Raw genomic sequence first — 22,608 nt, 5'->3', positions numbered from 1 at the left:
AAGAAATCTGAAAATACAAAGGCAAGCATCATTGTGATATTTTAATGAAACTTTATGTATTTACTTTTAAACCTGTGCAGAGGATTTTTATATAAGTTATAATATAGATTTATATCCTCCAAACAGAGACTTCAACACATAACTTCAGGTCTGGCATTGCAGCACTGCTGTGAGTATAAAACCCTACAATTGATGTAATCTAAGCCACCTATAAGTAGTGCCTTGAAGTTCACAAGGACTGGGAGGTTAATGCTACAAAATGCTACAGCGATCAACTTTTCTCTTTTAAGTTCAGAAGTAAGTTTATTGAAGAAATTTAGGATAAAAGTACATATTACAATTGTCATGTCTTTTAGGATAGTCTTATCATGTATACCCCATTTTTACATACATTGTTACATCCACACAACATTAACGATTCTAAACAGGTGACCTTTTACCTAGTAGCTTGCTCCTGTTTCTTCGACACCAGGCTATTTGTACTCTATCACAATCCCTGCACCGGACGCACATAAACATAACTCCAGGCATGGCAGAATTATTCTGTATAAGGGTCACCACTTTTTTTCATACTTGGCCAACAGCCAGCTGTGCATGATCACACTTGTTTGGAAAAACATTGGTGATTGTTTTCAAAACATTTATGATTGTTTTCATAACACCCATGATTGTTTTAAAACATATCTATTCTAGAAAAAACCTTGGAGTGACCACTTTAGCATAAAAGACCCTGATTTCCCCCTACAAATTAGAGGAGAATTCCTTCCAAGCGGTGTGGTATCCCTTACGGGCTGTCATCCTCATAGCAAAGACGGGGTCATTCATTCCCAACCATCAGGTAAGGGGGCTGATTCTTCCCTAAGGGTTTCTTCGCTACATAATACATATAGCTATACACACCTACACATCCTGGTTAGACTAGGTACATTTTAGCAAAATTACTTAGGGTGCGCATTTTAGGAATATGCAAGTGCTACTGTTTTTATCTGAGCTGGTTATGTTAATCTTATTAGCACTATGGTGGAAATGTATCTACTATTTACTATATTGGTACTAGCAATCTTTTTTGTATGCTTCTGTCTCCTAATTGTCGCAATAAATATGTTTTACACAAGATTGTTGCTGGACCAACAAATATTTATTGAAACATCCTAATCGCCAACCTATGTTTTTTCTGGGAGAATGCAAGCATGAGTGTCTGAGCGAAACGTACTGTACTGTTTTCTACGATACCTGAGGAATCAGGGTTGTCATGTTCAGTGGTTGCCAGAAACTACCTACACCACAGTAGAATACAGGGGGCGGTAGTGGCACTGTAGAGCTAGCTGGTCTAATGGCTGACATATACTGTAGGGGGTGTCTGGAAGTGGTTGGGACACCAAGCTCTCAGTTCACGTCATCCAAAACGTGCAGTTCCTGTGGGATTCCTAGGAACTACACGACACAAATAAGACAATAAATAATCACATGAAGCAATTTAAAACATCGAAACAAAATAGTTGGGAGCAAATATTAGAGTAACATGGCTTGAAAGCGGGAGTAAAAAGGGTGAATTAAATTGGTGTATATAAAGAGAGGTTACAATTCATACAAAGAATACATTAAACATATTGATATGAATACATTAATATCTCACTAACATGAGGAAAGTCATGGAGGTTGAGAAACTTCTTTTTGAATAGGGGTTAGGGAAAATGAGCATCTAGTACTAGCATCTATGAACGATGTGACAGGTGACCAAAAATTCAAGTGCTTTGTAGCCGTAGGAATAGGGTTTTCAAAGGCTGTATCTAATTTTTGATTATGCCAGATGGCGTACTAACAGGCTTGGTAAGATAATTTGGTGAAATCCTTCCAAATTTTGGTTATTTGCTGAAAGGCAACTGCTAACAATAGGTCAATATTCCTTGGGTTAGAATTACTATCAGTAGCGATCAGTGGTGGGAGTAGCTGTCGGGCGTTGAAGTTGCGAGGGGGAGGGGCAGGGTGGGGGGTAGTAATCTATGGATTACAGAGGATTACAGGTAAGTAAACATATAAATAAATAAAATGAATTTCGTTGCGTGCACTGCATCCCATTTGGGGATGCAGTGTGCACAACTAAATTCGTTTTATCCATAGATTACTGCCCGCATCGTGCCCCTACCCCTCCCCACATCACCACCCAGCAGCTACTCCCACCACTGACCGCTACTGATTACAATTAGTACAGCCAGGAGATAAACTCCCTAAAAATACATGAGTGGTGGAGAAGGGGATTCTAGAACCAGATATTTAGCTAATTTGAGACCAAATTCTCTTCCAGAACTTATGAACAAGCGTGCATGTAAAAAAGCAAGTGGCTTAAATCTGCAAGTGGGGAGGAACATGTCCAACAAGAATCAGAAAGATCAGTGTGCTTTTTGTTTAAAGTTACCGGACATAGCAGAAGTCTATTGCACCCAAATTAAACCTTTATATCTCCAGGATGCCCAATACAAAGACTTACCACATGTCAATACCATCTTGTTATGCTACATTGTGGATCAGAGAAAAGAGTCTACATCTGTAGGAAGTGGAGATGAATTGGGTTCTAAAATTTTGCATGTGTGTTAAAGTATAGGAGTAGACATGGATTGTGGTTTGAAGGGTGAAGGATAAATATTCTTGAAAAGAGAAGGGGGAAAGAAAAGAACGTTCAAGTTCAACACACAAAGGACACTCCAGAAAAGACTCAGAGAGCCATCTCGAGGATTGGCGGAGTAAAAAAATATTTATGGTCGGTAGAGAAATCGGGAAAGTTACCACCACCTTCTGATTTTGGCAGTGTCAGTTTTAATAATGACACACGTCATCTTCTTTTGTTCAATAAAAATGAAGATAGCGCAGAGTTTATCTTCTTAAACTTTTTCAAAGGGAATGGGTGCTGGAATGTTAAAAATTGTGTAAAGTATTATGGGGGATCAGCATCATCTTTATAGTATCTAAACAGCACCACCAAAATAAATATAAGGGGTGACACTTAGCAGACAATGTGGAGATTATTTGTATACATTTATCCATACATAGGGAAAGTGTTTCTGGGATGGAAGGAGTAAAAGTTAAACCTAGGTATTTTATGTGATGAGGGCGCCATGCAAAGTTTGAAGCAACAAAATCATCTTTGGAAGTATATTTAGTTAAAGGCAATATTTCACATTTGTCCCTATTTAGTTTATACCCAGAAAGAGAGGCAAAGGATTCAAGTTCCTGTAAGAAAGATTTTTTTCTCTTTCAATATTTATCAACAATCTAATTCAGGGGCAAACATATATTTCTGAGAAATATGACGCAGAGTGATTTTGTTAAAATTTGCTTTTTTCTGATTGAAGACATTATTTATATAATGAAGGTCTGACCATGTTCTCCCTTATCCCAGATGCATTAATTAGCACTTGATGAAGTGTGAAATGCCTTTCTTGGGAGAGGACAGTAGATGCCACTGCCCCTCCTAAGCACATGCAGCACTGTCAGGTATGCATCCATTAGTATATTCCCATATTAGTGGTTAATGTCCTAGATGACCGCGCACAGCAGCCATGAAACACATGTATGGTACATGCAGGATGGACATTTCTGTTAATGATTATAAAGATGGAGACAAAATTATAGAGATAAAAGTATGTTAATATTGATTAAACATCATTGCTATTATGTTGACTTGATGCCCCATTAACAATGTACCTGCTGTCTCTCATTCCTTTTATATATGTGGATTGTTATACATAATATAGTCAATGTGATGCAGTGAAATGTCATTGTACTTTTTCTTCTTCCTGAAAATTAATAAAAATAATCCAACCAAAAAAAAGTATAGCATAAAAGGGTCCCTTATTTACAAGGCAGTGTTAAGCCATGTTAAGTGGCTTAACACTGCCTTGTAAATAAGGCAAAGGCTGTATCGCCACCACAACTTCAAATAAAGTGACGTAATGGTGGTTATAGGGGCTTGCAGATATGTCCCATATAATGTTTAAACATTTTGGGTGTGGATTGTGAAAAGGGTATTTGTCATGTTTGTGTAAATTGAAGATTTTTTGATAAATGAACTTTAAAAAATGTCTTTCAGAAGAAAAAATAAATGTGAAATAACAATGTACACTTCTGGGCCACTTTGAGTTGTTTACGTGTATCCTATTGAAATAATTGACTAAAGGAATATCAGTATTGAATTTTTAATGGTGGCATACAATCATTCTTTTGAAGTGCATGTGGTAGCGCACTCAGTGAGATTGTACAAGGTGTACAGAGATGTTGTGACCGAAAATATACAACTCATCAATATGAAAAGCCTACAGTTGTTATATAAGTGAAAGGCTACATCCAATGTCATTCACTAGACATAGAAATCCAGATTTTGCAAAGTAATCACACAATTCAGGACAGCTAGTAAAGTTACTGTGCTGCGTTGCATGAATGCGAGCGAGCAAATTAGCACAGTGCCTACTAAGATGTGCCGCTGTTCTACTCTCTCCCTACAGTGGCGCACATTAAGCTGCCATGCACCAGCACAGATATGTTTGCGCCATTGTGCATGGGCGTCTGTGCTGTGGTATCATAGTCTTTGTGCAGGAAAGGGTCCCTTCCTTATAAAAGCTATGCTTTAAGGCATGTCCCTCTTTGTATGTGTGCATTGCTGAATGCAGCACACATGCAAAGAAGGGAAAATGAGGAGAAATTAATTTTGGTGCAAATTCCTATCCACAATTCTTTGAAGATATGGATTTGCATCGAAACCCATGGATGGTTGCATGGGAATGCCCATGCACCACTCATGGAACATCCCTTGGCGCAAATTAATTCAAGGTAGAGCATTTTGCGGCAAGGGTTACTCTTGGTTACAATCCAGATCTAATTGTGATTAGAGTTGGATTGTAAATAACAACACTTAATTTTGCGTAAGTTTTGGGGTAAAAAAGTAATTCAAAGCCACCTTAAAGTCTTTGTAAACCTGGGCCAGAATTCCTTTATTTAATTTCTGCATTTGATAATCAATGTCAACGTTCATCCCATGTTTCCTGACCAAATAATTTTATTAGTAAATTCTACATTTTCTCTTGAATTTTTTATCAGCTCACCCTCGGAAAAAACGTATGATGCTCTTTTTAATTTAATTAACAGAGACGATGATTCCTTCCAACTATATAATTGATGATAAAATCCCAGATATGTAGTTTTGATGCAAAAAATTAAAAGATGTTTCAAAATCATAATCAAACTATGGAACAAACGTGCTCTAGCAATAGGTAAGAAGGAGGTGCTTTTGCCAATAAAGAATCATAATGTGACATTTGTGGAGTTGATGAATGTGACTTATGTCCCAGTACATATTTAGGTTCATCACACATTATGCTTAACAACTCAAACATGGTTTACTTGGACTCCACACATTTGTGATTAGTATTTGAAACACCCTCAAAATAGTATCCAAAGGGAGAGGTGCGGTCTCTCCTCAGGTTTCACAAACTCAAAATTATGGGCCTCATTTACAAGTCCAATGCGCCGTCGGTGCGTCACTTTTTTTGACGCACCGGCAGGGCAGTGTGCCTGCCATATTTACAAGACCATGTAAAGTCACCCTGTGCGGCTTTTCATGACCTTGTAAATATGGGCCATTTCACACATTACTCTCTGTAAAAGGGGATTTTCCATGGGCGTTGCTGAGGGTGCTCCCAGATTTACAAAGTGTCGTAAATCTGGGAATGTGTCAGAATCCTACGCCTACCCGGTGGAGGCGTAGGGGTGGCGCAACAAGGAGAAATACTTTTATTTCTCCTACTTTTTTCCTCTTTCTATGTGAAAAGAGGAAAATGCCATCAATGATTGTTTTTGTGCCGGAAGGTGTTCCTTCCTACACAAAAACAATCATCCCCGCAACACAGGCACCCTTGCAACATGCTGCAAGGGTGCCTGCACTGGCGCTTGGCAGTCAATTGTGTGCTAGCTCTGGGGAAAGCACACAGATGCGTCGAATTGTTCTAAATATGATGCATCCCTGTGCTTTTAAATGACGCTGCTCGGCGCAGCAAAATGACTTGCTGCGCTCCACTGCATCATTTCCTTTGTAAATGAAGTCCTATGCATTTGGTGTGGGGTAGCCACCCTTTTAATGGGTTCTTCATTCCAGGGACGTAGTATGTATGGTTCTAATGCGGTGTGATGCTTTGTCATGCATTGTCTGTGAGGGGTTGAATAAGGTGGAAATAACTGACTGGGATAGGTAGTACTGGGCCATCAAATTCAAACACAAGCCTAGGCACACATTTAAATGGATATAATGTCCTGTTATTGGAAACATGTGAAATACATTTATGCAAGCCAACAAATATGGATGGATGAATAACAGGACATTATATCCATTTAAATGTGTGCCTAGGCTTGTGTTTGAATTTTATGTTGTGAGGGAATTTTTCCCGCACTCAACTGAGGGGTTATTGGGCTTATCCCCTCGCCTGTGTGCACCATGCAACAGCTTTTCTTTCTCTCAACCACTGCGTCCACTTTAGCAGAGCGCCTTGACGATCCCTGGTTATTTAAAAACCCTCCTCTGGACCAGTAGTACTGACCCATCAACCTGTATGAAAAGTGGAAGCGGACATCTTTCACTTTTGCTGTGACACAGGTGTTTAAAAACCACAACTACATGGTCTAGACTTTACATGTGAAATCTGATGTGTGAGATGGTGCATGATTCTTTGCTGTAAGGGTGAAAAAGCCTCCATCCATTGTTGGATTTTTTGTGACCCATTGCGATCTCAAAGGTGCTCTATAAATATGTGCCAATTTAGGCAAGAACAAATAAAGTGACTGAAAATTCGTTGCATTTTTCAAAAACTATTAGTATTTGAAAAAATGCATATAATTTGGCTGCTTCGTTTGGTCGTTATTTCAGTACCCACAATAATACAATAATACAATATTAGTAAATTTATTAATTATGTAATTTTAATACATATTATATTAAGGTGTAAAATTCTGCTTTAATTGCCCCCGATACAGAGGAACCGGCCAACTAGTCAGTCTAGTCATTTTTTCAAGATTACCTGGAGTCACAAGAAAATCATTTCCACAACGAGATGTAGCTACTGGGGCTGGGGAAGAACACCCCTTCACAAATCACTGATTTATTTTATCTACTTTCCTTTTAATTGCTTCGCCCTCTTTATAAACCCATCATTGTCATATTGTGAAATTGATTTAAAGATATTGCAATTTAAGGATATTACCTGTGGGTAGTGAAAATATATTTATGATCACTGTGAGGCAAACACTTTACTACTGGAACTATCTAATAATTATCTGTAGATTAAATCATAAAATCACAGCATTTTAAAACTCACCTGTGACCCATTAAAGAGTGCGAAAGCGTTCTTAATTTTCACTTCTTCGAGTCTAGGCAATGAATGATGAAAATTCCAAAGAGCTGCAGAGTGACTAGGCACAACTGTCTGACACAAAAACTCTAACATTGATACACACATCACAATAAAGGGAAGAACTCACACACAATTCCAGACATTTGAAATTAACTTGTTTTTTTACCCCTAAAAGTGGTTGTTGCATTGATAACTTGTAAGATATTTTTTCCTAGAACAAAACGAAATATCTTCAGATGCACCATTACTTTTAAGACCTAGCTCCTAGACTGTGTGAAGACCAATATGAGAGTACAGAGACAGACCTGGAACACCTTGCCTCTCCACCTCAGGCAATCACTGTCACTGCCTCAATTCAGGAAGGACCCCAAGACCTGGCTCTTCGACTGATCCATTGCGCCTTCGACGGACCAGCGCCCAACCACCCCCAGCGCCTTGAGACCTTTATGGGTGTGTAGTCACACACTACAACCCATTGATTGAGTGATTGATGCAAGAGTCACGAGTCTGAGGTCCAGATAAATATGATGTATTATGCTAGCAGTGAAATGCCAATAATTACTGACAGGATCTGAGCATGCAGCACATCCTGTTTCATCATCTTTGACTGTGATCTTTGACAGTCTCTGTTGGCCAAATTTTTCGCTTTAAAGTAATAGAGACACAAATAATGCATTGCAGCTTAGTTTGCAGAACAGAGTTAGTTTGGTGCTGGAAGACCTTCCATTTGTGAAAAGGAGAGACATCTTTAGCAGTCTGAACCCCCTGTCAAGCATTGCTTATGATTTTACAGATAAAATCAATCAACATATTAGATGATATAAGTGATTACAACTCAAATTATGTTATTTGTGAGTCCGCAATGGTCGCTGAGAGAGAGACCACCATAGACCAATGCGTACCATTATTATTATTATTATTTTAATTTGTGTATCATCTGTGTTTTCATGAATCTGGAGAACACCCACAAATTAACTGTCCAGATGGCCCTAACATATAAGCTCATGTCCTGACCAGAACATTTTTAAAATGCTAATTTCGCGAAAACTACTGTTTGGATTTGCATCAAACCGAGCAGAGGCACTTTGTGGTAAAAAGTTCAACTTTCAAGCCTGGTTAGTTTGAATGCAGTTCAGCCATTTTTCTTTCTGTATCAAGGAACAAAGAATGCTATGAGAGTTAAAATTAAAAATACCACTTTTGGCAGAATTATTAACTTTTGACACAATGCAGTGCAGCAACCACGTTGATGTACTGTGCTGCATCAAGGTGTCATATTTACTAAGATATGTCACTGTTTCTCTCTACCCTATGCCAGTGCAATTTATTCAGGCTTGCACCATGCGCACACCTTCGCAACGTTGTGCAAGGTGGTGCACATGATATCTAGCATAGGTTTTGTACTAGAAAAACAGTATATTTTAAAAATATTCAAAGTTTTTATGTGTGCTGTACATTACAGCATACATGCAAAGCTGGAAAAGTTTGGTGAAAAAAGTTTTCTCCAATGTTAGGCCTGCCTTGTGGAGGCTTAAATATTTGGTGCAAAGCCCGGTCTACCATTCATAGTAGATCGCAGGGTCGGCTTGTAAGCAATTGGATTATTACTTAGGTCGGGTGACTACCCACCTCAAAAAATAATCACAATCTTTGTCAGGCTGAATCTTTAAAGTCACCAAAATTACCTGAGCTTAGCACCTTAACAGCCATGGCACAGATCAGACGGATTATTTCAAGGCAATATGTAAAGTATTTATTCAGAACCAAAACAGTAATAAAGTTGAAATGCACCACAATAAAAATCACGAACAAATTTAGAAAAGTAGAGTAACATTTGCTAAACAAACTGACACCAAAATGTCAAAAATCCAATCAGGGGAAAAGGAGATATGAATTGCTAAAAATGTAAGTTTGAATAGCACCAAGAAGCTTAGAGTGCTAATGATAATCAATGGATGTGGTAGTCCAGGACCTATGTGCAATTTAACTCTGACCGCGATTGAGTGCACATCAGATACACCAACCAGGTTCACCCAGGTCAAAAATGTTACCTTCTGATTTTAGTCCTTTAAGTTCCAATCCACCACAGAGTTACAATTCTAAAGCTCTCCAGGACCTCAGGGGAGTCACTTTGAGACTCACAAGGTATCAGGCAGAGGTCAACAACAGGGCCAGTCCATGTCCAGTTGTCACTGGTCAACCAGGTAATTGTGTAAAGTCCTCCTGTAGCTTGTTGTGTTCTTGTAGCTTGAACAGGAGATCAGCCGAATGACCCTTGGAGTGCAATTGTTTGTCCTGGGTACAAGAAAGAGCAGGTCCAGTCCTTCACGGTTCTTCTCAGGTCACATAAAGCAAGTTCAGAGGTTATTATCATTTTATGTTTTCCTGCTGCAGCAGGTTTGAGGGCGGGGCTGGGCTGCTCCGATGACAGTGGAGCAGTGGGGTATTTGTTTGCCCACTCCAAGTGCGCATGAATGTTTGGCAGTCCAGGCAAACATTCATGCACACTTTGCATGTTCTCCATGCAGGCGGCATTACAGCCTGCGTGGAGAACATGCCCAAGCTCCCATTCCCTGTCTGAGTGCCGAACCACGGCACTCAGACCAATCACAACACTGCATTGCAACATTGTGATTGGCTCAGGGGAGCCTGGGTGCTTCCTGTTCCAACCCCAGGGGAGAGAAGGAGACACGGAGGAGAGATGCGGTATTAGGTAAGTGTTCTTTAAACTTTTTTAAACCAACTTACCCCCCTCCCGCCTCCCCGCCCCGGATCCGTGCCGACCTCCACTGCTGATAGCTCTACCTTTTTATCTGCACCAGGTTTGCTGAAGGGAACGGAGAACAAATATTTTGTTCTCATAGACCGTGTGTTTCACAGTACAAGCGTTCGTGTCATGAAGTACTCTGCCAGGTCTTCTCAATAGTAGTATTACTCTTCTGTCTCTGTATACTGCTAGTAGTGGCAGATTGAGTCTATAGCTAGCCAGCCTTTGGAAAATATACATTGATGACTTGTGTGGATCTGTGTTCATCAAGAGGCCATGTGCATAGAAAATGTTGATGAAAATGGATTAGTCCTGAAACCTACCAGGCTCCTGCCGCTACAGGTCTTTCCGGTAGCAAAATTAGACCCCAGCCCATATCAGACTCCCTTTGGCATTGCTGGATCCGACTGTGGTAAAATATTTTCTAATCCTCGCCTGGACACACTCAGTAGCTGAGTCCTTTACATAAAACTGCCTGTTCCTTGTCACCTCTGCCTGGTCCCTATTGGTGGTAGAATTCCTCTTGTGTCATTGCCTGGCTCCCACCAATGGTACTTTACTTCTTATAGCACTGCTTTGCCCCTGTCATTGGTGGAATAGATCATGTGAAACTCCCTGGGTTCTGGACAAGCATTTTGGGAAAAGACTAGCTTTTTTATTGGAAGATGGATTAGTTAATTTACTAAAATTTAAAATCCGATATTTGAGTGGAACTACATTTGTAAAATATGACACTGTGATGTTTGGGGACACAATGAGGGCATTTCCACACTGTATTACAAGGTGATAATTGAGTGATTATTTTTTCTTGATTTGGAGATACTTTTTTCTGTTGCTTTTCCATTCTATCAGAGGGTACCTTTCCTTCATTCTTGTTTCATAAAATACATGAATATTTCATGATCTATATTAATAGATTGTTATGACATGATCCCTAAATATATTTATCCTCCCTCGCCCTAAAGCTTGGTGTTCACCATGCATTATGCATGTGTATTCTAAACCTATAGGGCGTCTGTATAATTACTATCTGAGCCTTTAAGGTACGACAAACCTGAGGGATAATCTGCTGGTTAATACCTGCGATTATGAGCTTTGTGACACCTTTTATTTTTCAAGTTACCCCTTTCCTAAAAAATTGTGACCCACATTATACGGAACTTTGAAGTGGGAGAGTAAAAAAATAGAAAGAAAGTATAGGTGAAAAGAGAAGCTTGTTACAATTGGGCAAATGATAATAGACTGTGCTAATTTGCACTTGCAGCCATTTGATTTGAAAATGTAGATTTTCCTAGTTATCATGACGGAAAGTCTTAATTTTTATTAAAGACACGGAGGCGAGTATTATGCTTTCTTATCTTGCATTTTATTCAATAGCAGCCAAGATAAGTGCAAGAAACTACAGTTCCCAGAGGGCCAGGCAACAACTGGGCCATGGGAATGAGAAAAAACGAGAGTACAGTAACCAATCAGCAGTCACATAATAGATAAGAGTACACACTGACTGCGTAGCTTCCTCTTTTCGCTGAGAGATAGTCAGATAACAATGGAAAATAAAGGAAAAATAGTCATAACCAGAAAGAACGCCAAAGTCCAGGAGCAGAAATCCTTGATCACTGGAATCCAGAGCTCAAGTCCAAGGAAAGGATCCGAAGAAGGAGCTGGAAGGACCGGAGGGGAAACCCAAGCAGGAGATGAACGGAGCCGATGGAGAGTAGATCTTCTATGATGAGGCCGGTGGTAAGGCCGGATTCGCTGTAGGGAGGGAGAACACATGTTAGTAGTGTAGCGGCGGGATAATACTCGCCTCCGTGTCTTTAATAAAATTAAGACTTTCCGTCATGATAACTAGGAAAATCTACATTTTATGGCAAGACCGGAGGCTCCTATTATGCTTGTTCAAAGCAAGTCAATAACATCAGAAGCAACAGAATGAATAGGTTTACAGTAGAACATGCGGAAAATACTGTCATTGGACCAATCTGCTGATCTCAGTATGTCCTCCAAACGAGAGCCAGACCAAAAGGCCTTGGAAGCCATGGCTCCTCTAGCCGAATGCGCTCCGAAAACGGAGACATCGATTCCGGCAAGGGACATAACCCAGCGAACCCACCTGGCGAGGGTCGGGGAGGAAACAGGAAGATGGGGTTTGCAAAATGAAATGAGGAGTTGGGAACAAGAGGGCGTTCTGAGATCAGCAGTTCTTTGTTCGTACATCTTTAAACATTGGCCCACACAAAGTTGTGGTTGATCAGGAAAATAAGGATAAAAAACAGAGTCTAAATTAGTCTTCGTGCGTCTGCGAATCTGGAACAGCACACCTGTAGGGGAAAATTGACGAGAAGAAACATCCAAAGCTCTAACATCAGAAACTCTTTTGATAGAAACTAAACAGAGTAACATGGTAAGCTTGGCCGATAACATTTTGAGAGACAAAGCAGAATTAGAGGGCCAATTTAAAAACAATTTAAGAACAACAGAAACATCCCACAAAGAGGTATACTTAGCCAACGGTGGTTTAGAGCATCGAACACCTTTGAGGAGGCGACAAATTAGAGGATGTGCGCCTACAGGTTTACCGTCAAGCTGGTCGTGGTTGAGAGAAATGGCAGAGCGGTAGAGGTTGACAGTGCGATAGGCCTTCCCAGCACTGGCCTGAGAGGCTAGGAAATTGATAACGAAACTCAGAGGGGCTGAAAAGGGATCGAGAGACCTTTCCAGACACCAGCCTGCCCAAAGAGACCAGGCGGATTTGTATGCTTTGGAAGTGCCTGGAGCCCAGGCCTGGTCGATAAAGTGAGCAGCCTCTTGTGAAATGAGGACGTTAGGAGGGGAAGGCCGGAAACTTTCCAGGCCGACAGAGTGAGGGAGGAGTCCAAAATCAGACTGTGACGTTCGCCTCGAGGATTGAGCAGAAGATCGTCGAAGGACGGCAGAAGTACAGGAAAATCCATCGCCATTTCCAGAAGAACAGGAAACCAGATTTGAGCTTGCCAGAAGGGGACTATCAGCACTAGAGAGGATTCCTGGCGACGGACTTGCGCCAGCACACGGTTGATCATAATGAACGGAGGAAAGGCATAATGGAGTTGAAGAGACCAATCCTGGAGAAAGGCATCTGTGGCCAGAGCTAGGGGGTCTGGGCGCCAGCTGAAAAACTGGGGCAAATGGGAATTGAGGCGAGAAGCAAAGAGATCGATGGAAAAGGGACCCCACAAAAGAGAAAGAGAATGGAAGACGGAGGGACAAAGCCTCCAATCGCTGGAATCGCGCAGGAACCTTGAGTGCCAATCCGCCACAGAATTGAGGTCGCCTGGAAGGTATTCCGCTGTCACTGAGAGGTGATGAGCCAGACAGTATTCCCAAAGGCTTTTCGCTAAATCTGCTAGAGGCTTGGACCTGGTGCCGCCGAGATGATTGATGTAGCGGACCGCAGAAACATTGTCCATGCGTAGGAGTATGGAACAACGGATCCTGTCTTTGGAAAGACTTTCGATCGCAAAGGAGCCAGCAAGCATCTCTAAACAATTTATGTGCAGTCTGGACTCTTCTTTGGACCAAGCTCCTCCAGTTGAGATTGGACCACAGCGGGCGCCCCAACCCAAGAGACTGGCGTCGGATTCTAAGACCAGATCTGGAGCGGTGGCGAAGATAGTGCGTCCGTTCCACGCATCTAAATGGTCTAGCCACCATTGCAGTTCTGTGCGGGACTCTTGGTCTAGAGCGAGAACATCTGAATATACTAGACCCTGCTGAAGGTGTCTGATCTTGAGGCGCTGGAGGGCCCGATAGTGCAGGGGGCCCGGAAAAATGGCTTGGATAGAGGAGGAAAGAAGACCAACAATCCTGGCCAGAGATCTGAGGGAGATGACCGAAAGATGGAGCACAGAGGCAATCTCCGCTTTGATTTTGGAGATTTTGGAAAGGGGGAGGCGTAAAGACGCCGCCACCGAGTCCACAAGGAAGCCCAGAAATTCTGTGTTCTGAGAAGGAATCAGCGAAGACTTTTCGAGATTGATAAGGAAACCCAAATCCAGAAGGAGAGACTGAGTGGTGTGGAGATCTGCAAGAAGACCCTGTCTGTCCAAGTTCAGAATAAGAATATCGTCTAAGTATATTATGAGTCTGATCCCAAGAGAACGTAGAAAAGCGACCACTGGCTTCAGAAGTTTTGTGAAGCACCATGGAGCAGAAGAGAGACCAAAGGGAAGAGAGGTGAAACAGTAGGTCACTCCTGACCACTGGAACTGAAGGAACTTCCAGTGAGACTGGTGGATAGGAACTGTAAGATAGGCATCTTGAAGGTCCAAGCGAACCATCCAATCGTTTGGCCGAAGGGTATCCCTCAGATGAAGGATCGTCTCCATTTTGAAATGACGATACACTACAAAGTGGTTGAACCATTTCAGGTTTATGACAGTGCGTAACTTCTTGTTTTTCTTTTGGACTAGAAAAATGGAACTTAAAAAGCCTGTAGAGTCGTAGGGAAAAATCCTGATGGCGTTTTTCTGTAACAAGGACTGTATCTCGGTGGAGATGAGATTTGCCAGGTGGGAAGAGAACACCAGAGGAGGAGGGAAAGAGGTCTGGACAGGAGGAGAGTAAAATTCGATAAGATAGCCTCGAATTGTGTTGAGGACCCACGGATCCACACTTATGGAATGCCATTTTGGAAGAAACAGTTTTAAACGACCTCCTACAGGAGGGGAAAAAGAAAGGCTTACCTTGGTGATTGGGGTTGGAGTTGCGATAACCTTTGTGACCTCTGCCGCGGAAACCACGTCCACGTTGTGGATAGAACTGCGGCTTGTAGTCCTTGGAGGTGTCGTAGGAACCTCTGGAGCCTTGATTGTAGGGACGGCCGGATGAGCGACCCCTGCCTCGTCCGGCCCGTCCAAAAACCCGAGGGGCGAAAGTCTTTTTGATGGATTGCTGGGCCTTGTCAAGAGAGGCAAAGGTAGATACAAAACGACTGATGTCGCGAACCAAATTCTCCCCAAAGAGGAGGCCATTTGCCTTAGAGCCGGGGTCCATAGGAGCAAGGTTAGCCAGCTTGGGGTCCAACTTAATCAAAAGACCTTTACGTCTTTCATGGGTAATTGCTGCATTAGCATTGCCCAAAAGGCAGAAGGCTCTTTGGACCCACATGGAAATGTCATCGGCTGAAAGATCAGTACCTTCAAGACGGGCAGACTCTGCCATGTCGAAGATACGGGCCAAAGGGCCCACGACGTCCAGCAGTTTGTCTTGGCATGTGGACCATGCCTTGTCAACCCCGCGACGAGGGTCTTTACCAAACTTAGAAAAGAAGGTAAGGAGAGGTTGGTCGATGGAAGGGACAAGGGTGATTTTATCAGGGAGGGCAGGTTTGGGGCATTCAGACTTTAATCTGGACCGCACCGCTGTCTCCAGAGGAAGACGAAGACGGGCAGAAATGTATTCGCCAACGTGATGAGATGGAAGCCATTCAGTGGAGTTGGGATGACGGATGGAGGACGGGTCAAACATAGGTAGACCCTCCGAGTCATAAACCGGATCAAAAGTAAAGGAATCATTTTTGGGGAGTTTGGGGGGGGGGGTCAGTGACGTCAAAGATATCACACAAGTCGTCAGCATCAGGCATATCATCATCAGTGTCCAGGATGGTGGAAATTACTAATTTCTTAGTAGGAGACTCTGCGTGCTTGGATTTTTGCTTTCTTTTGCCCTCTGAACCGACAAACCCCTCCTTAGCAGGAGGCCTGGGAGGCACGTCGTCCTCATCCATAGGCGAGCAAGACTCGCGAACCAACAATGACGTCTTTTGAGACTTTTGCACAGAAGCAGAGTGATCCACCTTGCGTTTTCTGCTATCCCCCGCAGATTGGGCCAAAACCTTGGACAACATGCTGACCATAGAATTCTCCATGTTCTTTGACATCCGTTTCATGGAGACTTCAACAGCCTGCCCGACAGAAGTATTAATAAATCTGTGAAGGTCCTTTTTTAGAGACCCATCGTCCATGTTTGAGGGATTCTCCTCAGAAGAACTGTCATGTTCCATGTTCTTGAAGTGTGGCAGGTAAGGGTTAATTTCTGAGAGGAAGGAAGGTAGGCGTGTGAAGGGGGCGTGTAACTGAGGGCGTGTGCAAAGGCGGGCCGAACCCAGGACCCGGAGCAGGGAGAGCGGGAGAAGGAGCTCAAGAGGACACGGAAGCAACCGCTGAGAAGAGCGGTGAGAGACGCGGTAAGGCGTTCGTCAGAAAGCTCCAGAAGCGGTAAAAGCCTGCGCGAGCAGCGCGAGGACCGCGGAGCAGGGAGAAACCAAGAGGGCGGGGAGGGGGGGGGAGGGAGGAGCCGGTAACAGAACCGGACGAGGAATGAAACGCGCGACTAGCGCGAACCCAGGGGCGCAAAAGCGCTAGGCGAGCCCACAGAAGTACAAAAACCACAGTATTCAATTAAAATATAACATATAATAGTCAATAAACACATTAAAACTGAGAGCATAGATAAGAGAACACTTATCTGACTGCGAGCAGCAAGAAAAGAGGAAGCTACGCAGTCAGTGTGTACTCTTATCTATTATGTGACTGCTGATTGGTTACTGTACTCTCGTTTTTTCTCATTCCCATGGCCCAGTTGTTGCCTGGCCCTCTGGGAACTGTAGTTTCTTGCACTTATCTTGGCTGCTATTGAATAAAATGCAAGATAAGAAAGCATAATAGGAGCCTCCGGTCTTGCCATAAAATTGCTCCATAAAATGCACCAATTGTTCCCATTTTTAAAGATTTTTTTGAGACGAGTGGGATGAGGAGATTGTTCTCCGCTGGTGTGGTGAGGTTCACTTGCTATACTTGCTTATTGTAATTCGGGCCAGTTATTTACACCTCACCACTTTAAAAGTGCACCAGCAACTACTGATAGGGCTTTGTTTCAAAATCCCATAGTACACTCTCATGATGTGATGTAGCGCATAGAGGTGCTTTGCGTTACTTTAGGACTACTGTCCTGGGCAAAACAATTTATGGACTAGAAAGTACGGGGCCTATTTACTAAAAAGTAACGCATCGCAGCAAGTCACCTTGCTGTGCTGTGCTTCGTTACAGGAAACGGGCAGGAATGGACCGTATTTACAACAATACAGCACATTCCTGCCTTTCCCCCAGCGCTGGTGGACAATGGGCTGACTAGTACCAATACAGGCACACTTACATCATGGTGCACAGGTGCCTGCGTTGCATGCTGGATTGTTTTTGTGCAGCAAGAGGCACCTTCCTGCACAAAACCAATGCTAGGAGGCATATTCCTCTTTCTATGTCGGCTGCATGCCTCTCACATAAAAAGAGTAAGTAATGAGGAGAAGTAAAGATATCTCTCCTTGTTATGCCTTACCTGGGAAGCGTAGCATTTTGGTGCATTTCCAGGGCTACCAGTAATGGTAAAACTGGGAATGAGTCGAAATCCATGGGTATTGCGTAGGAACACCTCCCTGGGGTAGAGTAACGCAAGCAGCGATTTGCGCTGCATTGGGCCAATGTAAAGTGGTCTTGCGTAGCTCGATAAATGGCGTTTCAGGGTTTGCGTTGCGCATGCACCACATTGCGTGGTGCAAACGCAACCCAACCCAACCCATTTATAAATATGCCCCATAATCCCTATTCTACACTTTCCTTCAGTTAGTGGCACTATTGTGACTCAAACCAGTGCAGAGTGTTAGTTAGTAATCTGGGCTGGGGTCTGGGCCCTACTTTTGAATTATTTTGAAAACGTTTGGTTCAGGCCCGACTTTTGTATTATTTTGAAAACTTTTTTTTTTTTTTTTTATAAAAAAAGCTACATTCTGAAAAGCATTTGTGCTTCAGGAAAAACCCATGAATGATGTTCTCTTTAAAGTTCTGGTAAAGAGCATTAAAAATCTCCAACTCCCTTCTGTACAATGGTGTAAATACACATACACTTTAAGGTATCTTCTTTCAGCTGTGGCGTAATTAATTGCATTTTGACTCTGTGGCTCTGTCAGTTGCAATCAGTTCCGAGAGAAGCACACATGAGCAACCCCAGCCTGTGCCTTCATTTACTGTTACACTAAGAGCCGCAATAAGTAAGAAGTAGCCCTGGCTGGAGGGGGACGGAACGCCGCGCGCCACAGAGTAGGAGACGACAGTGCTGAATTAATCATGCTGTAGCTGGAATTTGCAATTCTCCCAAAGATGCTCGAGCCCGTATAAAAAATTTAGAGGCAACAGTGAAGTAGGCAGGAGGTTGTGAAGCAGAAAGCTTCAGAGGGCACTTTAAATGAGAAAGATGCATTACCCTTTCCAACACAGTGCCCTGATAGATCTCTTACAAGAAATATAATAAATAGGCACTGTATTCCAACAACTGCAACCGTGAGATATTTGCTCTAGCGAGCAGATGTGCTCACGAGATTGACACCCGTATGTGTGGTTTTTTTCATCACAAAAGTAAGTATGGAAATGAAATCATCCAGGTCAGTGATAGGGGGACAAGAGCCTGACAGACGCCCAGCTTTTCAAGGACAACTCTCGTAATTCTGGCAAAGTGTGTCCTGGTTGACCTTAAAGCACACAGTATTAACTGACAGCAGTCAGACGCCATCTTGTAAAAAAGTGTAAGTTATGGCATAGGCAAACTGCACCTAGGCACAAACTGTTCACTTCTTCTACTTCACATATATTTCGAACGGAAGCGTAAAATACGTATAGCCCAAAAAAAACATTGAAATGATTGTGATTCACTGAAACAGAGACCAGTTTGGCCACAGGCTGCCTTACAATTACTGAGCTGTGAACTTTCGCAGGGCCAAGAGCAAACTGAGAAAAGTGTTATATTTTATTCCGTATTTACAAAAGTACACGTTTACTGTGGAGAAAGACGTTTTAAAATAATCCACATGAATGTCCTCACTTTTGGGAAAGTTCTGGATTTACTTCAGCTGTAGCTTTTATATACAAAGCCCTAAGATTTTTAATTTTCATGAAAGTGATGCCAAATAATTGAACAATGGTACTCCTTTGACATTAATCTTGTTTTCTAATACCTTAATTTGCAGTTTAGATTAAGGTGTTAAGTAGTAGGAAATAAACAAAGGCCAAAAATCAACACCAGTCAGTATAAAGACAACAAAATTGCATTTTGAAACAGTGGAAAGCCAACACCAGAGGATGTAAAATGGAATGCTGCTTTAAAAATGATGGGGCTTATATACAAGGAAATGTCGGAGCGCTGAGCTGCGCCAAATTTGCCAGCTCTGTGCTCCGACATTTCCAAAAAGCAGGGATGTGCCGTATTTACAACAATACAGGGCACCCCTGTGTTTTCCCTAGCGCTAAAATTAGCTGCCTTGCACCAACGTAGGCACCCTTGCACCGTAGTGCAAGGATGCTTGTGTTTCAGGGAATTAATGTTTATGTGCAGGAAGGTGTCCATTCCCGCACATAAACAATCAATAATGACAACTTGTTACTTGTATGTCTGCTGCATTCTGCAGCACACATAGAAGTAGCAAATTATAATTATTTAATGATTGTTTATGTGCAGGAAGAGACACCTTTCTGCAAATAAACAACTAGTAATGGTCTTTTCCTCTTTCTATGTGTGCTGCAGAATGCAGCACATATAGAAAAAACAAAATCAAGGAGAAATAAAAGGATTTCTCCTCATTGCGCCATTCCAACGCCTGCTATTGCATGGCATTTGTTTTTGGTGCTGCCTCAGATTTACACATCTTTTTAAATCTGGGGCAGCGTCAAAATAAAATGAGTGTTGCGTGGAACAGCCACAGCAACACCGATTGCATGTCCCTTTCATGCAAAGTGTTGCGTGTAAAGGGGCCGTATTTACAAGGTGGCGTTTGCCACTTTGTAAATATGGAGAAGGGCAAAGTGACACCAGAATATTGCTAAAAGTAACATTCTGGTTGCACTATCTCCTTGTAAATATACCCCTATAAATCCAATTGGGGTTGGGGTTGTGTGATTTGCACAAACATCATTCATAATAGTATAAATCACCTCCTTAGCTGGGAATTACAGGATCTTTAAGACCAAAGCATAAAGGGCCAGTTGTACATTATAAAGGTAAACAATGCTGCAAAGACCAAAGAAAATATGCTTTAGGTTTTGGACTACTGTTTGAACCTCTCTGTCTCTTTCTTATTCCTGACACCAAAGAAGTTCCTTCAGTTGGTCCTCTAGCATCTGATTCCAGAAAAGACTAGTCTTTTCAATTATCTCAGCTTTGAAACCCACAAAGTCACTTTAGCAAGAGCAGGTGCTTTCAGCACATTGTAGGTGACAGTGACATTAAAGATGAACTTTACTTGCAACTTCATGCCTGCCATTAGTACAGCGCAATCCTTGCCAGAATGCCTAGTTGATGCCACAGCCTGAAATTCCTACATAAGGGATTAAGAGGAATAAAGCACCCAAATGCTGGTCAAATGGGACATTTTCAAATCAGTATAGCTGTTCTTCAATGTGGCCTCAACTCTCTTAAGAATTTGATCCACTTTTGTTGCCCCATTGGAAGCAAAGAAGTGGTCAGTCAGGTTAGCCAATTTGTAGACACACACACCACACATCAATATCCCTTTATTGCATTATTAACTAAAATCATTACAATATATGTGCAAAAAGACAAAAATATATATTGAGTTATATATTGAGTTTACCAGGAAAGTTTCAGATTCATGAGCAGCGTCTGTGGCTAGAAATTGCAACATTGGTGTGCAAATTAGCATAACTGTGCAAACAGTGCATGCGATGCATATAGTCTTAAAACACAAGCCTAGGTAGAATCAGTTTAAAATAAATGCCATGAGAGTGAGGAGTCATGATTTATACCTGAAACAAGATATTGACTCAATTCCGAGAACAGTAGTTTGAGTGTGCAAACAGTGCAGGAGTTTGTGTGGGCTGATAGAAGTAAAGTAGATAGTCATGTACTAGGCGGGCGACTGATAAAAACAATTAAAAGATCTGTCCAGATGAAAATTAAAAACCTCCTACAAAACATCAACATTCCATTCCTTATACTTATATTATTTTTAGTTATCAGTCTTGTTAATGTCCTTAAGTAATACTTGTAGCAGTCTGATATAATTGACACATTTTGCCAAGTCACATGGCTCCACTATATTGAAGACCATGGGGCATATTATCAAGGATGGGTGATACATTTTCGCAGCTTTTATCGGCCGGAAACTGCTGATAAAACGGCGATAATGGGCTTGATAATATGCTATCAAAACCCATGTTAGATGTGAAGAAATCTAACATGGGCTTCGATAGGAATTCCATAGAGCATATTATCATGCCCATTATTGCCGTTTTATCTGCAGTTTCCTGCCGATAAAAGCGGCGATAATGTATCGCCCGTCTTTGATAATATGCCCCCATGTTCGTTGCCTCTTTGCAGGTTCGTGTCTGTGGATCAATGGTTAAAGCAGGGTGCGGCTGCCATTCAAACGTGCTGGGCTACAGCACAATATGTGGTTGAATGTTTCCTTTTTATATCTGCTTAGTTTGCACTTGACTATCATAGAAAGGGAGTGCCATTTTGGGTTTATCTCTCTAGTCTGTATTCACATCAACCTTACAAACATGACTTGTTTTAAATATATCCATCCGGTCGAGCACAGGAGGTATGGCTGTGGTCTCAAATTGGGCTGATCGTGGGTGTCGGATGAGGCGGCCACTCCTCCAAATAACAGGGTGCCTTTTGATTTTAGTTTGGCCAAATCCGATAGCATTGACTGCAGTTTTGTCTGCCTTTTGAGGATCATTTTAAGTGCTGAATGTGAGAGCTGTTTATTGTTTATCACAGACAGATCAATTTGGAGAGTGTCCACTGATTTGTTTGGATAGTTCGACCTAGGATTCTTCTTTTGGATAACAAATCTGTTGGAGGGCTGCTTTCAAGGTGTTTGGTGGGGCCTTGAAATCCCTTTAGTAATATTTTAAAAAGGCACCCATACTAGACCATGTTTGCGCTACCAAACCCAGTTCTGGTCTAATCATATAAACTCTTATGTAGTTAGGGAGTCTGAAAATTCTTTTATGTGGCTGAAGTTGCAATTTGGCGAGTGCCAGGGAATGCTTCCTGCCCGGGAAGGCTTCTTGCCCATAATTGAGTGCTGGTAAAAGGGAGGCCTGAAGGACCAGACAGATTGGTATTGTGGATGGGCTATCTAAAATTGTATTGAGTTGACTTAATCTCATGGTAATCAGTGCAGCCTTAGTTTTCAAATGACCCAGATGAGTTTTGGTTCCTCCGTTTGCCGTCAGCCACAAATTGTAGGAGATTGTTCTTTGGACTTATATGAGGCCCAGACTCCATACAGTGCTTGCTTTATTCTTTGAGCACCCAAATACTACCATCTTTGTCTTCTTCACGTTGATGGTCATTTTATTTGCTTCATTGTATTTATGGAGGGCGCTCAGG

This window comes from Lissotriton helveticus, chromosome 8, assembly GCF_964261635.1.
Source record: "Lissotriton helveticus chromosome 8, aLisHel1.1, whole genome shotgun sequence".
Classification (NCBI taxonomy): domain Eukaryota; kingdom Metazoa; phylum Chordata; class Amphibia; order Caudata; family Salamandridae; genus Lissotriton; species Lissotriton helveticus.
The sequence above is the reverse complement of the archived record's forward strand: the minus strand, read 5'-3'. Positions refer to the sequence as shown.